The sequence below is a fragment of the Ambystoma mexicanum genome, chromosome 5p (assembly GCF_040938575.1).
Source record: "Ambystoma mexicanum isolate Mex_15411 chromosome 5p, UKY_AmexF1_1, whole genome shotgun sequence".
Classification (NCBI taxonomy): Eukaryota; Metazoa; Chordata; class Amphibia; order Caudata; family Ambystomatidae; genus Ambystoma; species Ambystoma mexicanum.
The window spans coordinates 1,094,704,725-1,094,723,808 of NC_090930.1; the positions used below are offsets into that span (position 1 = coordinate 1,094,704,725).

General features: G+C 42.8%; 1 protein-coding gene across 1 annotated transcript in view; it reads right to left on the reverse strand.

Annotated features, from left to right (window-relative positions):
- The window catches only part of CDKAL1 (CDK5 regulatory subunit associated protein 1 like 1), a 3,349,023-nt gene that overhangs the window by 1,004,818 nt on the left and 2,325,121 nt on the right, over window positions 1-19,084 (reverse strand). The gene's annotated exons all lie outside the window — the stretch shown is intronic.

Consider the following 19,084-nt stretch of genomic DNA (forward strand, 5'->3'; position numbering starts at 1 on the left):
TACACACTAAAACATCTATCTTCACAAAATCTGTGTGACGCCCCTCTTCGTCACTCTTTACATCTTAAAAATACAAAAATAGACAAATTAGGATTCTTATAATGCAATCAGAGCGTGCTTGGCAGACTAAAACCCTGTCGGACATTTTGCATATGGCTCAAAATTATGAAAATAGAGTAAATGTGGAGAAAGAGAAAGCAGAAAAGAAGAGAGTAGATCTTAAAACAAGAGTGTTAATACAGCAAATTCAACAGGGAATGAGGGGAGGGCCACTCATTGGCTCAAGAGGAAGAGGTGTTTGTCCATTTGTCCCATTTCCACTGCCAGGACCTAAGCAGTGTGCATATTGCAGAGAGGAGGGCCACTGGAGGGCACAGTGTACAGCCTTGTTGAATAGAGGAAGCAGAATGCATCAAAGAAGTGGTAGAGGACGTCTGCGGAGGGGGACAGGTAGGAAGTAGGGGTGGATGGGTACCAACTGGGCCGGAGATTGGCCCTGCAGCAACTACTATAGTCCCTATTAACGCCAAGGTTTTCGATAATCCAAGTGAGTCTTTTGTCACTAATTAATACAATATTGAGGATTTCTCTTGGGATTTCTCAGAATAAGACATCCCTCCATCAGTCAGGAACCTAAGTTCACATGAGAGTTGAGAGACAGGAGCATCAATTTCTAGTAGACACAGGGGAGCGCAAAGGAGCTCCATAGATCATGCTAGGTTTCCAGAAATTCTTTTGAGTGGGCATACTAATATTTCAGTAGGGGTTGCTGGAACACCTGTAGCTCATAAAATATCGGCCGCGGTGCCTGTCCTTTTAGTACCAGCAGCCAGTGAGATATCGTTTTTATTAACTACACAGTGTGGAGAAAATTTGTTGCGTTTAAATTTGTTGTAAAATTGTGTGCTACTATTTATTGTAGACCAGACGGAGTACACATTACAGTATGTCAGCCAAAAATGAATCTGTTTTTAGCAAAACCTTTCCCTGATACCTTATGAACAGTATCGGATAATGAGATTGGTCTTATGGACATTGCCCCAGTAAAAATACAAAATGGAGCAATGTATCTGCTTATTCCTCAGTACAAGGTATCCTCTGGGGGTTATTCAGACCTTTAAACAATTGTCTCAGACTTAGTAAGACAAGGGATTGTAGAAGAAATAACGACTGTGCAATAGCCCCATTTTACCTGTTTTTATAAAAGGGGACACAGGTCTTCCATATTGTCTTGTTATTGATTTAAGAGCAATTAATACGATTGTAGTACCTCAATTTCCAATAGTTCCAGACATTACTAGCATTCTTATCATGATCCCGCCATTTGCACAATATTTTTCAGTAACTGACTTACAAAATGCATTTTTTAGTATACCATTACATCCAGGGAGCAGATTTATATTTGCTTTCTCCCTTGGTGGGTGAGCGTATACTTTCACTAGAATCCCACAAGGATATACAGAAAGTCCAAGCATATACAGGATATGTTGACCCTCCTACCTTCCCATTTAAAGTGTTGCATTTTGACTTTAGACTTTTTTTTTATTAGAAAGATGTAATAATTTGAAATATGCGCTATAGTAATCTGTGACTTTAGAAAATGGGTAGACGCTTTTCCCTTGAAAGAGAATACCGCCATCTCCACTGCGAAATATATGTTGAAAGAGTATGTTTCCCAGGTTTGGATTACCCAGGGTAATTTGGTCTGGTAATGGCCCCCACTTTATTGCTGAAATAATACGAAATGTGTGTAATGGATTGCAGATCAAAAAGAAATTTCACACAGCTAACCGTCCTCAAAGTGCAGGGTTAATTGAGCGCCACAATGAAATTTGAAAGAAAAAATTAGCAAAAATATGTGCTTACAGAGGACTTAAATGGCCAGAAGCTTTACCGTTCATATTACTCTCCATGAGGACTACATTTGCGTCTTAATCGGGGCTATCCCCTTATGAAATTGTTATGGGCAGACAAGCTAATGTTTGGGGTGCTCCTAGACCACGATCATTGAAAGACATTGAGCACCCACTGCTTGTTGATTATTGTAAACAATTGACTGAACAATTACATTCCAACCACCAGCAGGTGAAGGATATCTGCCGGACAAACATTTGTGAGAATGACATCGGGTGAAGCCTGGTAACCTGGTGATGGTCCAAAACTTTCAGGAAAGCACTGCACTGGAACCACATTGGTTAGGACCATACCAGGTGTTATTGGCCACCCAAACTGCAGTTTGAGTAGAGGAGAAGTGTCATTGGATCCACACTGCTCACATAAAATTGATTCTTTTGCTCCCACCGTCTGATGAACATCATCCTCCATTTCAAATAAAGGATTCTTTCACCCATGTGAGTCTGTCAAAATCGGAGATAAAGTCTGCAATACACACACACCCATCTTGTTCGAAGATCATTCTATCCCAGGAGCAACCAGATATGATCTCAGACCCAGGAAGGAATAGGAGTGCCCCCTGGAAACCTACCAAGTGCAGATCTGGTACTGATGCCAATGTTTGCTGACTGGAAATCTAAAAGTGCTGGTTTGATATCAGGGTCATCTTTCTTCCAGATGAAGCGCCGAAGCACAACACCAGATTGCCAAGATTCAATTTCAAATAGTGGACGTTGTGGAAAGAAGAAAGGACGAGATCAACAACAACATTTTGAACCAAAAAGAGACTTTCTGGATAGAAAGAATGAACTATCTCTGTCGGGGGAACATGAAAGAAGAGTGTAACTATGCTTGCTTTCTTTAAACTATACAGGATTTCACACTAAAGATAATCAGACATGACAAAGTTAACCTTTCCCATGAAGATAAAATGATCATCTGGAAGAAAGTTGACACAGGATGCGACACGTTACATTACACATAACAAAGAGGAAGCATTCACCTAGAGGTTGGTAACTCTAAAGGACCCCATGACACTTTATATGGTCATTCTATGATTATTTTTATTAAAAAAATGCTCAACATCAAATGTCTTGGTCATAATGTTCAACAGCGTGCTTTTTAAATATCTGTATATTAATTTACTTACATCTTTTTGAATAGTTTTTTCAGTATTATATCATTCTGTGCATCACACATGCGAAATGTGAATAATAATATGACCAACATTTCACAGTGACATGTAATTGCTGGAGTTGAATACAACCATTTACATGTTATAGTGAAAAACAACGGTAACATTATATGAAATCCATGCATTTAACCCAATTCCAAAATAGCCGCTGGCGGGCGATGACGTCATCACATGAAGGACGTAATCACGCCACGCACGCCGGCACCATTTTTGAGCATTTATAAACAAACAGGGCACTGGATCTCACGCATTCCTGCGAGTCGGTGCCCAGATTCCAAACTTTTCCTCACAAGAAGGAAAGACCTTGCTTTAACAATAGGCCCATTAGAATTATGAACTTTGTTCCATTAAGGAATTGTGAACTTTAATAGAAACATTGTGATATTTTCAAAATACAGATCCAGCACTGACTAGGACCTATGCCTACCCCACCATTCAAGTAAACTAACGTATGCCATTTTACACTATCTTTTGTGCCCCAAGTATTGACTATTTTTCATGAGAATGAACACGACATCATAACATTGGTGAATTAGCTAATGTTTTTCAGGATTTTGCATGGTACCATAGTCCATACAGGCTAACTCTGGGTTTACTTCATATAATGAACCAAGAAGGCTGGTAATAATAGAAGGTAAACTCAGGCCTCCAGATAAGGTGCGTACAAGGCCTTTTTACGCATGAAAATCTTGTAAATACGACAGCTTTATTATTTTCCTGTGTACATTTACACACAGGTTTAGAGCAGAGGGCAGTGCAAAGGTCAGGTTACTTGACAGAAACCAGAAGGCTGTTTTTGATTTTTATCTACATGGATGTAATTGCAAGCCACCTCTGAAACAGAATGTATTTCTCTGAAGTCTTCCAAAAAATGAAACTGCAGACTTTGATAAAAGGAATGATTTCTTTCCATTCGGCTTCTGCTGCGTTGTGTGTAGATGCTGATGGAGCAAATAGAAGCACTGTGCATATTTACTTACTTAGAATTTTAGGCTTGTATAATTAATAAGATGGAAAACTAAGTTCCAATTGAGAATTAATATTTTGAAACAAATTATACTTTTTTCCAGTGAAAGCAAACCAGTATTGCACAATAGTACTTTTCAGAGTTCCGGTGCTGTGTGCATAATCATGCGGAGGCACATCATTTTCACACTTATAATTCACTTTAAGCTACAATTATTAAAACAGTGTGTTAAAAAGATGACTATGCACAGTCCAGTTTCAACCTTGCCGTCAATGGGGTGCATTACTATAAATGGTCAGTGCTTTGTCTTGCTCAAGGGTGAGTGATTGGTGTAATGACAATCACAGGTGTTCTAGCCTCTCAAATCTTCAAGACTACAATTAATACTTCCACCTGACTCTCCAGGAAGTGCAAGCGCTGTTCAAAAACAAACAAATGAAAGTGTCATTGTTAATTGAAATAGAAACTCTGCAAAACGTGTCCCTGTGATAATCCAGATGGTGAACTTTATGTAGCGCTTCATGAATGGGTTGTCCAACATCTAGGTACTGTGATTATTATACCTCAGTCGATACTCAATTAACCGACCTCTGAAGGATGTTAGCTAATAAGATAGCTCAGCGAGTTGAGCACTCGTTGCTGCAATCTGTGCGTGATATGTAGGTTGCAGGTTCGAATCCCGGCAATGCCAATTCAACCTTTCATCCTTTTGAGGCCGATAAAGGAGTACTGACTTTGGTTTGGTGCTAATTGTGATAAATAGGTTCCATGTACAGCGCTTTGCCAAAAGCTCTATATACATAACCATTTGACCATTAGATTAGATATAGAATTTAACATACAGTCCTGGACTCTCTGCACTGTTGTATCATAACATTGGCATACCATTAGGTAGTAATAGCTCCAGGAAATGAGGACTTTCATTAAACATCAAAAGACAATTCTGCTATCGAACCTCAAAACACACAATACAATTCATGTTTGCTTTACCATGTAATTGTCTAGGTTTTTGTGATTTCAACATTTAAATCTATACAGGAGAGATCAAATGGCCAGACTTTACAGAAATAATGAAAGGTGGATTCTGTCACAATGCAGAAAGCTGCCGCATAGTAATGATTTCCATACGGTTTTTGCACACGTTGACTGAATGTCACATACATTTTACTCTTTTGCAAAAGAGAAAAGTCATTTTTACTCTCTTAAAATCACATTTACTCTCAGAGTTTAAAAATGGGGAGTAAAATACTCCTACCTCAAAATCTTATCTGGAGCACTGGGTAAACTACACCAAGCATATTATTCACTATGTTTAAAAAACGTTTTGAACATGAGGAATTTGAAGATTTAAATATTTTGCATATTTGTTTTTGTTTGTTTTCTTGAATAGTCCCTGAAGATGGTCACTACTGATCGAAATGCATTGGACATGGGCATAATTTGTCACAGGCCTATCGTTGAATTATTTCAAGAATACAAGTTATTCGTTGAAACCAACATCAACACAATTGGATGAATTTTCATTGAGGTATATATTTGAACTGCTAGAACAATACACCATGAACCAAGTGGATCTCCACACAGGTCCTTCCAGCTGTCTGTACTTTCTTTATCTCGTAGCAGGTTGATAAATGAGTGGGATAGAGCACCAGCTCCTCCTGGAAGGATAATGCTTAACACCACTATTAAAAACCCTGAAATATGTAATAACACTCAATAGCAATCGTTAAAGTCTTAAAATGGTGTCTAACGTTCCATGGCGATTCTATACTTCTTACATGAATGTTACATAGCCTTTATTCCAGGTGATTCATAGCATAGGAGAACCTCAGTTTGCTATAGGAAGGGATATATATAATATGCAATCCTTTGATACCATTGTCGACTATACCAATTATACTAATTCCATCCTTCCTTATGGGAATTGGTATTATGTCTGTGAGGACGGGAAAGTATATAAGTGGTTGAAGAAGGGTTGAACAGGCATATGTTACCTTGCTAATATATTTCCTGGAGTGTATGTGGCTTCCACAGATCATATATTTCAGGGTGTAAAATTACAAAGAGGGAAAAGAGAAGCGGACCAGACTGATACTGATGTACAGGTAGCAGTAGATTTTGAGAAAGGAACACTACCATTGTTAGGGGTTGCTCTTAACTCTAGAAGCATTCGTAGACTCAGTAGAGTGGTAGAAAGTATGTTGAAGGAGACTGCAAATATGTTTGTGAATTTAACAACTGAACAGAACACCATTAGATTGGTGCACTTCAAAATAGGATGGTGCTGGAAATTCACAAGGCGAAAGGAGGGGTTTGTAAATTAGTGGGCTCTACTTGCTGTACTTACATATTTGCTAGCGCTAGAGATAATTTTGATGCTATTTATCAATTACATGTATTGGGAGAAGCAGTGCATTATGAGGTGGGACAGGAGAACGGCTGGTCACAATGGTTTTTGAGTTTGCTAAAGGATTGTAGATGGATATTACTGTCTATATTGTTAGTGGTCTTTGGGTTAATGTTAGGTTGCTGTTGTCTTCAGTGTAGTCCTGTATGTTGTTCCTTTATATCTCAGAGTTGTGTTAAAGTAGTAAGAAGAATTAAGCCCCTCCCAAAACTAGTTATAGAATTAATACTGTGATGATGGAAGAAATGCAAATTCAGAATTTAATGGACATAGATATTGAACGTCTCACTAATTTGGGCGGAAAGGGCTTGGCTTAGGCTAAAAGGAGAGTTTGTTAGAATATAATAATATGCATCTTTCTTAGCCCTAAGCTAATCTGTTTTTCACGATCAGAATCCTGCGCTCTTAGTAATATTCAAAATGGGGTCGCATTTTTCAGTAATTGAGTAGAAACAAAATAGAAATGTGTTCATGGTTTTCTATGTCGGTCATTACAACAAAAGACTGGATCCGTGCAGAGGGAATGCTTTAGACGCCTGGCCTTCACCGATAAACCTAGGTTAAACAACATTTAGGACAGGTCCTCCTATTCCGCGAAGTAGGTAAGGCTGTTCCAATATGGCTCTATTCTTTTCACTAAAGGTTATGTGAAGACTGGCCACACTAAGCAGAGGTTAGTTGCACAATGAGTGGTGTTCAGCCCTTCCACTTTGTTAAACGCATGAAAGGTATCTTTCAAAAGTTGTGCAAATAGGGTGACCATTGTTGGAAAGGAGGGAAACTGTATTCTGTGTTTAAGGACTAAAACAAAAGTCACCGTCTGAACTGGCAAAAAAGATTGTAATTAAAGCCATAAGCAAAGTGAAGACGTTTGACATAAGAATAAGATCTGGTGAATATGCAATTTGTTCTGCCTTCTGGAGAAAAGAGCATTATTACGCATGTAGTCTGAACATATTTGAGTTGTTCTCTCTTGCAAATGATTAACAAATGACCTATGCATCAGTGGGCTTCATTTTTTTGCATAAAAGGAGAAGCCGTGTACTATTGAGGCACTTCACTTCTCCACTCTCCATAAAATACTGGTCGTGGTTGACCCTGAAGTCTGCTCGAGTGTATAATGTGCGCAAAATAAATCTTAACTTGCAATTTTGAAACTCTGTCTCAGATACTCTACTTTGTTTGAATTATAGTACTTAAAAGTCTTAGATGGACCACTCATGAATCCTGCAATCTGGGGTTCAGGATGGAAGCTTGAGAAACCTGAAACCTAAGGTCCAGAAGTGACCACGTGTAAATCCTGCAACCAAAGGTCCAGTAGGGACTGTTTGAGAATCGTGTTAGCCAAGGTTCAGATGGGACCGCTTGAGAATCTGGATACCCTAGGTTCAGCATGGATCATTTGTGAATCTTGAAACCTGGGTCCAGGAAGGACCGTCTGAAAACCTGAACGAAGTCCATGTCAGCGAGGACCAATTTGGAAAATCTAAAACAGAATCCAGCTCTAAAAAGGGGGCTGGTGGAGAATCATGAATGGCCAAAAATTTAGGAGGGACCTACTGCACACAATGGTTCATTTTGGGACTATAAAATGACCAAACACCACTGATAATCCCATATATGAAGAGTACTCGGAAACGGAACATACATACTGGGCGAGGTCTTGAAAAATCCATGTGAAATCGGAGAAGGTAAGAGAACAAAACCTGAACTGGAGTAAGGGATGCAAAAGCCTGTCCAGGTGAACATTACATTCTTGTTCGTTTCATTTAAATACTTTCTCCGGTATAAAACCATGAAGTAAAAGAGATGCATGTTAAAAAACACACAAAATCATTTTCCATATACGAAAAATAAAAATAAATTCATGTTACATTGAAAATTTCCATAAATTCATCCCTTAATAAATACACATGTAGACAGATAAAAACAGATTAGAGCAAAAGAGATCTTGAACAATTGATAACAAGTCCCTACAAAAAGTTACGGCTTCACCAGTGGAACATAACCTAGCCTCCCAAGGTAATGGTCTTAAATATTGGCTTCTTAAATCTTTCAGTTTTACACAGAAAAACAAAAAAAGCATAGTGGTTTCGGTACCAGTATCTCAGAGTGGGCATATACCTGCCCCCCCCCAAATCCCCAAGATTTAGTAAAACAGGACATAGGTAATATTCCCATCCTGAGTCGGGTATGCAAAGATCTTTCAGTTGTCGGGCACATATAGTTGAGATAACTTTCAAAACCATAATCTGTTTTATCCTCAAGATCACCTGGGCCCAATTTAAGATTTATTGCAGCCTCTGTCCTTCCTTCTCATTTCCTTGCAGCTGCTGCTTTTTTAATCCTGGGTAAAGCAGATTTATCAATTGTCAAGCCTGCTCCCAAACACATCACCCATGGAGCCACCCCACACACTAGTAACTGCAAACTCTACTCACCCCAACAGCGGTACTCATCGACTGCATCCCACTGCAATAAGAAGCCCGCGCAAGGATGATCGCGCACAAGGACTTGGCGGCTGTGGCCGCACCGACGCTGGGGGAACACCAAGATTTTCAAAATCCACTTCCTGGTCACGTGGCGCACAACGTCACTCATGTAACCCTACGAGGCTTCACTCGTTCTCCATTCACACTACTGCTTCCCGGTCACTTGTTGCACAACGCCGCTCATGTGACCAACAAGGAAGCCCCCCAGCATAAAAGCACGCCGAATCCACATGGCCACTCTTTTCAGCTGTTTTTCTTCTGGGCGAGTGGCGTTTTGGATTACCTGGATCTGGATTCTTCCGTTTTTGACCCTGTTTCTTCCTTCCTGGAACTGTTTTTGCTCAATCCTAGGATTTGGTTATATTGGACTCTTGCCTTCCTGGTTTTTGGATATTCTGGACATTGGATTTTGGACTTCGTCCTGGACTTCTGTTTGGCCAAGTTGTTTTGGGACTCCAGCAGTGCTCTTTGGGAAGCTGCTGCATTCCTCTTGCGTCAGGTGCTTTCAACACCGAAGGTACACAAGGGTACTACATTTCTCCTGGCATCCCCAAGTCCATCTCACAACCATTGGACCCCTTCCTGTATTGGCGCCTAACCAAGGGAGAAATCTTAGAGTTCGCCTCTCTTGCAAAGTTGGTAGGTTCCCTCCCACTCCTTTTCTTATGATTACACTTGCATTTTTTAATCTTGCATTAGCGTCTGCTTAACTATTCCTTTGCCGCTACCTGGTACCCGTGTTCCTGTTTTCTGCACCTGTGGCCTCAACAACTGGTCAGGGAGTAACTCTGTTCCCGCCATGACCGGTGCTTGGGAACGGAGGTTTACATAGTCATCGCGGAGTCTTAACATGACATCAATATTGTCAGGGGTTTCATCCAATTAATCGCACTTTAACTTGTGCAACCCAGGGAATATGCCCCCCCCAACCACCACCACCAAACTTCATAAATGTTTTAATGCATGACAGTACTTCCCAAGACCATTCGTGCTCCACAGTCTAAGCCAGCAAAGAACTTGCTTTGAAGCCACTAAGTCCCCTACCAGATCAATGTCATATCCCAGACGCAATAATGCTGCAGGTGAACTTTGCAGCAACGGAAGCAGCTATTGAGAGGCTGAATGCAAGCATATCCCCACATTTCAGCTCCAAAGACAGAGGGACCTGTGGGGACCATCTACAGTTCATGTGGAATCTAATTCCTAAGTAGTTGTAGAATAGAGTCTGTTCCAATTTGCTTATATCTACATAGATATCCAATTGACTAATTCGAGAAATGGGGCCTAAGAATCATGGTTTTAGTTTTTCCAACATTTGGTTGCAGTTCCAACTCCTCACATTTCTCTAGGAATACATTCAGATTTGCTTTCAAGCCTTGAGGAGTGGTAGATTAAATTACCGGGTCATCAAAGTAGAATAGCGCTGGGTAGTTGTCTAGTCCCATTTTAGGGCTATCCATACTCCTCTGCACCAATGCTTTGATTATCTCATCAATGTATATATTAAAAGGTAAGGGGGCAAGGACACAACTTTGTCTTACCCCCTTTCACCACATCGAAAGGAGCGGTTAGCTCCCCGGCCAGGCCAAAGCACACAACAGCCCTGTTCCCAGTATACAGAGACTTAATGGTGTAGAACAATTCTGAAGGGGCTCATCTGCCCTCAGAATCTGCCAGAGACACTGTTGATAGCAGTCCTGAGATCCACAAATACAGCGTACAACCCCATTTTGAAGAGCACAGTGTGCTTCTGGATTAACAGGAATAGTCAAAAACCCTGATCGACGGTGCTCTTTTGTTTTTAGAACCCCGCCTAAAGATCATTTATGATACCATTCTCATCAGCACAAGTCTAAGTGGGACAGAACTGTTTTTGCAAATACTTTCCCCCACACTATCTAAAAGCGAAATGGGTCGATAATTGGCTGGGTCGTCCCTGCCCCACTTTGTATACAATTACTGCATTTTGCAAGGAGGCAAGTACAGCACCCAGTCTGATTGCTGCATTGAACATTCTACACAGAATTGAGTCCCAAACCTTTGGCTAATTTTTTTTAGAGGTCTAAAAGGATTCCATCCGGCCCAGATGCTATTCTGCTCTTTTGAGACTATATAGCCCTCCGTACTTCTACTTCATTAAACAGGAGAATTACGTGCCTAGGCTCATGCTCTGAACACAGCTCCAACGTGGGATTCTGGTTTTGTCCCCCACAAGGGGTTCCATACACACTTGAGAAATGCTGCCACCAGGTATCTGCTGGGATGCAGCACTAAAGTGTTAGACCCCATTCAGATTTTCGCCCACTACCAATTTCCAATACAAGGTATAATCTCCTTCATAGATTTTAACAGCTCATCCTATTTTTTGTACAACAAAATAATTATTTTTCCTTGCAAGTAAGTCCTTGTAGTCAGCTCTGTATAATCGGAGCTGTGTCTTATCCACAGCCCCCACCAAACCCAAACATTGCACTATTTTACTTTTTGCTTCCCTGCAAGTCTTATCATACCCGCTATGTTTGTTTATAGCAAGGCTTTTGGCTAGGGAACTGGGGAGGTCATACAAGGCAACAGGTTCTAATAGTTTATCAAATTCAACCATTAACTCTATATATATCAGCAGTGCCATCTGAGCAAATATCTACAAAACCTCCCAGAATTGCCTTATATAAGGTTGGTTTTGTGCCCTGTTCGACCACCCTCAGCCATTTCATGGATTTACGGGTATGACCTGTAACAGCAATCATTTCTATTATCTTTATTTTATTTATGTATTTATTTGTTGTGCATTTGTTAGGTACTTATACAGAAAGTGAGTGCCACGGGGCAGCAGCAGTGAGGGAACATGGGATTCAAAAACACAGAGGAAGATAAAAGATAAATCTACTATGCCTTATTAGTATTAAGAACGTGCAAGTGCAGCAAAAGAAAGGCAGGGGTAAGTGCTGGAATGTTTGTGCTCTTGGGTGAGCAGCAGATAAAGTGCAGAGTAGGATAAGTGCTATGAGGCATGGAGCCGCATTGGGTAGAAAGTGCAAGCCTAGAGGATTGAGGCTGGTGGGTGCTGAGGCAAGTGCTGAGAGATAGGAAGAGGCTGGGATGATTGGGTATGGGAGGTCAGGTCCCATAGGGATCCATAAGGGCCCGGCCACCAATCGCAGTGACTGAGATTAGCAGAGGAGGCACGAAGGAAGGAGGAGTTCAAGAGGAACGTCGTAAGGAGCTTCGGGAATTTGAGGAAGTCCTGCTCAAGAAAAAGAGGAAGGGGCAGGCTGTTTCATAAGAGGAAGCCACCTGAACAAAGATCAGCCTCCGGTCCTCTGTTTTGTGAAACGCTTTAAACAGAGAGTTGGTGCTTTGACACTTGTACTGGTGGTTGGGTGGCCCTATCAGGGCTGAGAAAAATACTCAGGGGTTTGCGATCACTTTCCATCCTTTCATGGATACTGAACTTACTTACCTAGCCAAGTCCTTAACTGAAACTATAATATAATCAATAAGGGTAGTACCAAACCGGTGCCGAAAACGCAAAATGCACATCTAATCCGCCTGGGCACCCAGATCTGGAATCGAGCCTGTAAAATGGCCAAACTGACTGACCCTTACACCCCGCAAATCCCAATAGCCGCTATCATGTCTACCAGACCAGAGGACCAAAAGGTGATCCAGAACATATGGGAACCCTCTGGTTGTAACGCTCACCTGATTCCCGCAGAGGTGCCGGTCTTGACTGGGTGAATGCCGTATCTTCAAAGGTGATGTGTAACACACGGTTGGCTCTTTGGGCTGGACCTCTGTGCACTGTATGTCTGACTCGAAGAGTAAGATGTCTGCAGATAGAAAATATGGGATTAATGAACTGGGGTTATTGGGTGCCTCTCTCCTCTTCCCTTTCTCTTCTCCTGTAGAACCCCAAAGGTTAAACCGCTCACCTTAGGTAAGTGAACGCCGAGCTCTCCATCTGCCTCGGGGCAGGGTGCCGTAACCAGTTTCTTCACTGGATAACGGTGCAGGCCTCTTGACCTCAGAGGACTGGTGTCCGTCGTTAACTGCACGAACGGTAAGTTCTGGGCACTTCAAATGTCTTAAAAGTCTTTTGTAATGATATCTCTTGTTTTGCAGGGTTCCGGCGATGGCGGATGGCGGGCTGATGAGAGTTGAGGATCGAACCCGCGTGAGGAATAGAAGCGCCTGGAAGCACGTAAGTAAGCGCTTGTAGCCTGCTTCACGATGCGCACTAACTGTCCCTTTTATCTTGCAGGTACAAGTTCGGAGCTCTAGAGAAGCTGAAGGGTGCTGGAACACCCACTGGATTCGGCGTGGGAAGGAGTAATGGCACGTGAGTAATAAAGTTGCCCAATGTCTTTAAACGCACCTTCTTTTGTCTTTCAGATGCGGGATGCAGCGCCGAAGGCCTCCGGAGCGTGCGAAGAGCTGGTAAGCTTTTGTCTTTCAGATGCCGGAATGCAGTGCGAAGACCTCCGGAGCATGCGAAGAGTAGGTAAGCCTTTGTCTTTCAGATGCCGGAATGCAGCGCGAGGCGTTGGTGACAGCCGATGGACCAGGTAAGAGATGCGCTGCCACTGAAGACCGTAGTGCTAACCTGTTCTTTCCTTGTCTTTACAGGTGCTGCTGAAGACTGGATTCCAGGATGGTAAGCCTTTGTTCCCTTAGGCCCAGGATCAGAAGCAGAAGACACGATGAGCGTTCTGCTGCAGAGAATGCAGAACAACACAAAGCAAGATTCATCCATCGGGTGTGGTTTAAATAGCATCCTGTAGTGCTTAGGTGTCTCCTTCCACAGCCACGCCTAGGTAAGAAAAGAGTTCCTGCTTTCCAGAAGAGTTCCAGTGTTCTGAACCTAGGGCGTGGCTGCCCCACCCAACAGGAAAAGTAGTCCCAAACAGAAGAGGATCAGGGGTTCAACTGGCAGGTAAGTAAGCAGCATGGTCTGCTGCAGGTACGTCCACCCAAGCATTATGAGCCCGGCGCTTCCAGCGCTGGGACTGGGCATCTTTATGAGCCTGGTGCCACTGGCGCCAGGACAAGGTCCAAAAGGTCCCAATTGGGACTGGCTGGCACTCGGAACCGGGGTTATGGGTCTGTTTCCAAGGGAGTCGGGCAAGTCCTGATCTTTTGGAAGCAGAGATCCTGACACTGGTATCGCCACCCTGGGTGACCTGGTGGATGACCAGGGTGTCCACACATTCTCTGAGCTGCACGAGATGACAGGGATCCCGCTGGGTCAGTTCCTCCTACACGGGGCGGTGTTGAAAAGCTCAAGAAGCGATGGCCAGACGCAGAGACCCTCTACGCCGGGCACGAGGTCATCGAAACTTGCTGAGCGTTGCAGAGGGGGGCACGAAACTTCGAGGCTCTGCGAGATCCTACTTGATAGCACAACACAAAACAAACTCAAGTGCAAAAGTAAATGGGAATCTGAACTAAACACGCAGTTTGGAGACACGGAATGGGAGACCATAACACATTACCATAAAAAAGTATCCAGGAATGCCCGATTTCAGCTTATTCAATTCTACATTCTCCATAGAGCCTACCTTACCCCAGACGTCATCTCGAAATTCAATGGCACTGGTGCGGCGACGTGCCCCAAGTGCCAAGAACCCTCAGCCGCACTGACCCATATGTTCTGGGCCTGCCCGGCCATACAGACCTTCTGGTCCCAAGTTCAAGCTAAGGTAGTAGAAGCGGATATAACACTGGACGTGCAGTCCCCCAGGGCTTGCATTTTGGGCTCATACCCGAGAGGCAAAAAGAACAAGCTTCTTAACAGACTCAAGGATTTAATTTACATCCTGGCAAAAAGACGTATCGCCATGGCCTGGAAATGCCCCAGAGCCCCTAGCGTCACAACATGGTGGGAAGACCTCCGTAGATGGACTGTGGCCGAAACCGGGGCCTGGGAGCTGGCACAGCGACAACAAAAAATAGATGACTCTGAGGACCTCCTACAATGGATAGCCCTCACAGCAGCTCTGTTCCGCACCAAAGAAGACAGCTTCTCCGGCGAGGACCTGGACAGCCCAGTCTCACCCTAGCGCAAGCGGTTGACAGCACAACGTCCTGGTCTTGGTTTATATTGGGGGGGGAGGGGAGTTATTATTGTCACATAACTGATTATTATATTGATGATACTGGTTGTATTGTATTTGAAAAAACAATAAATATATATTTTTTAAAAAGGGTAGTACCATTATGCCCAGTGAAGGTTACTTTAGTAGGCTGGTCTTCTACAAACCTGCCATTGCAGGCTCCGAGTTCCATATCATATAACATTTGGGCTGTGTCAATGGCTCAGTGTTTGACCCTCTTTGGGGATACTGCTACCAGGGTAAGGATATCCCAGGCGCCATCCTGGCCTTCCCACTATCCCTCCAGTTCCCTTATGGGATCCATTTGCAAATTTAAGTTGCCCGTCACGAGAATATAGGTCTTCATTTGATTGGATCCCCTCCAAGAATTTATCAATTCCTGTATTTTTTCCACCAGAGCCAACCCATTAGCTTCCGATGGTCTATTATAAAGATTAAATAACAGGATCCAATGGTCTTCCCCAGGACCAACAGCCAAATGCTGGAGCTCCTCTATACCTGTTGGGGTGGACAATCACCATCCAATCTAGTGCCGTCTCCATCAGGATGAGAAGGCCCCAACCTTGTCCCCCTGGGAACTTTTCTAGGTCCCCCTGGGACCTTTTCTAGTAGGGACCTGGAACAAGTCATAGAACTACCTTAGGGTTGGCCTTGGAAAGAATACATTTTGATCTTCTTTGTCAGGGCAGAGGAGAGGCTCACAATTAGGCTTAGGTGTTTGAACTTTAATGTGGCCATCCTTTTGAGAGAATTTTGTTTGGTAGAATAGGGTGTCTCAAGGAGGGAACCAACCACATCATGGAGACCCGAAAGCAGCATCCGTCTAAGACACATGCAGAGGACGCAATTTTATGTTGAGCCATAAAGTCTTGTGTATTGCTGCACGGCCTACCACACAGGTGGATCGCTCTGAGCTCCAAGAGGTCGATATGGAGCCTCATCTCGCTCAGATCTGCAGATCATCAAAATAATCTCCCCAGCCTGTCATGGAGGCATCAGTGATGATCAGTGCATGAAACAATAGGAGTTCAAAGGACTCGCCCACCGTGACATTTTCGTGCCTGTACTACCAGCTCAAGTGATGCTGGTGCTCATTTGTAACTTAAAAAAAATAATTATATATATATATATATATATATATGGCATTTTAGTTTATTACATGCTCTTTAACCAACATCATACATCTCCTTTACACACATTTAAAAACCTATTATTTTAAACCCTCCTCTTATTCCATTCCATTTTCCTTTAGGCAGTTTCTGGTCACTGTGATTTTTACTGGCTGGATTTCCCAAGGATCGTCTCAAGGGACTTCACCAGGGCATTTATCATTCTTTGACTTTTTTCCCCCCTTAGAGAGCCTCCCACCACTTTTCGGCATCCAATTCACATTTCTCTTTCATGAGGTTGTATAGGTGTATTGTTCTCAGATCTCTCAATTCTGCGCAGAACAGAATAAGAAGTTGCAACGACTCAGTGTATACCACAGAAACGACACTTGTCGCTCTTCAGTTTGTCCCATATCTCTTGAGGATCACTTTTGTATGTAGGACATTCAGACGAAATCTCAGGAAGAGGTCCCTCTGCCTGTTATTTGGGAATCTTCTCAAATATTGGGGGGTGATGTTGAGGAGCGCAAATATGTTTTTCGAAAGCATATGTAAGGAGGATTTCAACCTCTGCTGTTCCGTTTCTTGCCAGTCATCTGCGCACAAGATTTCTTTCACATACATTGGATTATTGCATATTGTCTCAGTTGAGGTCCCTAGGTTCTGTAGGATGGCTCGACAATGATTGAACCACAAACTTAACACCCAATCATTCATGTTTGTTACTTTTGCTTTGATCACATAAAACTGTGGTGGGCTGTTTTCCAGAGTCGCCTTCCTGAAAAGTGACAAAGCATTCCAAGCGACTCTCGCATGTAGTGATAACAGACACACCTTGTGTCGGATAATTGCCATTGAAATTGATTTGGGTAAGTGCAGGACTCTTTTCCAAAACCATCCTTCCAGATATTCACAGATCTCCCAATTAAGACCCAGGCAAGCCTCTGCCCCATATGAGAGGACTGGCATCACTTTTTTGGTTGTTTCGGGAGGATTGCTCAGGGGAAACATGCTCGCCTTAGAAGCAAGACGACACGGAGCAACACAGGTTTGATTCTCGCATCCGCGCTTAAAAACCTCTGGGTATTAAGTGCGTTATAAATAACCCATCATATCATATAAAAAATGTATGATGGCAGAAGTGGGAATTTGCCAAACTGCGCTCAATCATTATCCCTTGATTTGTTAGATGTTTTACTTTTCTCTTTAGGCAGTCTATCCAAGGTGTTTCACCTTTATTTATGTTTATTGAACAGCCGAGATATTTGATCTCTGAGGTCGGCCTCAAACGCTTTCCATTCAGTTTCCAACACATTTCCGTTTTCCTATTGGCCATATGACTTAAAAATACCATTATTTCTGATTTTGCTGCATTTATTGTTAATGAGTTGCATAGTTTTGCAGAATGTCTAGTTTTCTTTGTAGACCGATAGGGGTCTGGTCCAGGAGCACCAAATCGTCTGCATATGGAGCCAGGCTATTTCTGTTCCATTTATTTTCAGGGGAAAGATGAAGAAGTTGAAGAGAACAGGAGCAAGGGGACATCCCTGTTTCAAGCCCTTAAAAGTGAGAATATTTGGGGTCGGTTAGCCAAACTGGTCCAATTTAATTTGCATTGAAGTTCCTGAGTATAGATCCCCGATAGCTGAAAGTAGAGCAACTTGGGCAGGCTACATTTTTCAATTTCTGCCAAAGTTGCTCTCGATCAGTTCTACTGAAAGTTTGCTCCAGGTCTATACATGCGAGGTAGATTTTTCCGTCTCCCCGCATTGTTCGCATTTTTAGGAGACTGATCAGTAGTAAATTCAAACTGCATCCTACCTCCTTTACGAAGCCAGTTAGGCAGCAATCATAACTCTCTGATTTTAACACCCATTTACGAACGCGTCTTAAGAGGACCATGGCAAATATTTTCCCTAGGACGTGCAAAAGCGCTTTTAGGGGCCATTTTGTCACCCTTTATGAATATTGGTGACATCACTGCCGCTTTTCAGGACATCAGGACTTTCCCTTGAGGAGAATTCTGCGAAACAAGACCAGGCAGAAATCAGCACATGCCTCCGGTGTTGCGTTTAACATGGCGTTGGAATGGCCATCCGGTCCAGGGGCACGCGACCTGCCTGCCCTCTTAATAAACGTTAGAATTTCCTCTCTGTCCATATCGATTTCCCAATTTGGTCCAAGATCCTCCACTGTGGGGCTATCCACTAGGGTCGTTGTTTCAAACAAATTCCCAAAATGGCTCACCCAGGTATCTTCTGGATTTAGCTGACATGAGCTAGAGGACGTCCCTTGCTCATTCAGGAGCTGCCACAAAGTCTTGCTGCTGTTATATTTAAGTGCCTTGGAGATGAGTTCAGCAGCATTTGAGGATCGTAGCTTTGTGCGATTTGATTCAGTTCCTATAAGATTGCCTCCTTTTCCTTAGTAATTCCTCTTTATTTAAAGCCATTGAGCCAATTAGCTTTCGCAGGTCCCGGCTCAGATGTTTTTTTTTTTGAGCTACCACTTCCCGGTCGTTGGTGTCGATTGGTTTATGGCAGGATACAGATCTTTATTTCTTTCTCTCTAAAGGCAGTCAAGCCACTGTCGTATTCAACTACTTCTCCATCGCGGTCCTGACATGTTAATAAGGTCTTTGTTAGTTGAGGAATTTCATTGGTTGGCAAAGTCTATTTCTTCCAACCTCGATTTCTACCAAATACTTCCAGGTGTCTTTATTTTCTGTCGTCATTCCAGGACATATCAAAATTATTGGGTCGTTGTCACTGTACGTAGCCGGGAACAGTCAGAGAGGTTACCTTTAGAAGCAGATTTCCCGACACAAAGAAGTAATCCAGTGTTGCGTATTGGTTGTCGTTTTTCCAAGTTGCGGCTCCCGGAATATCGCCCTTCGTATTTACATTTA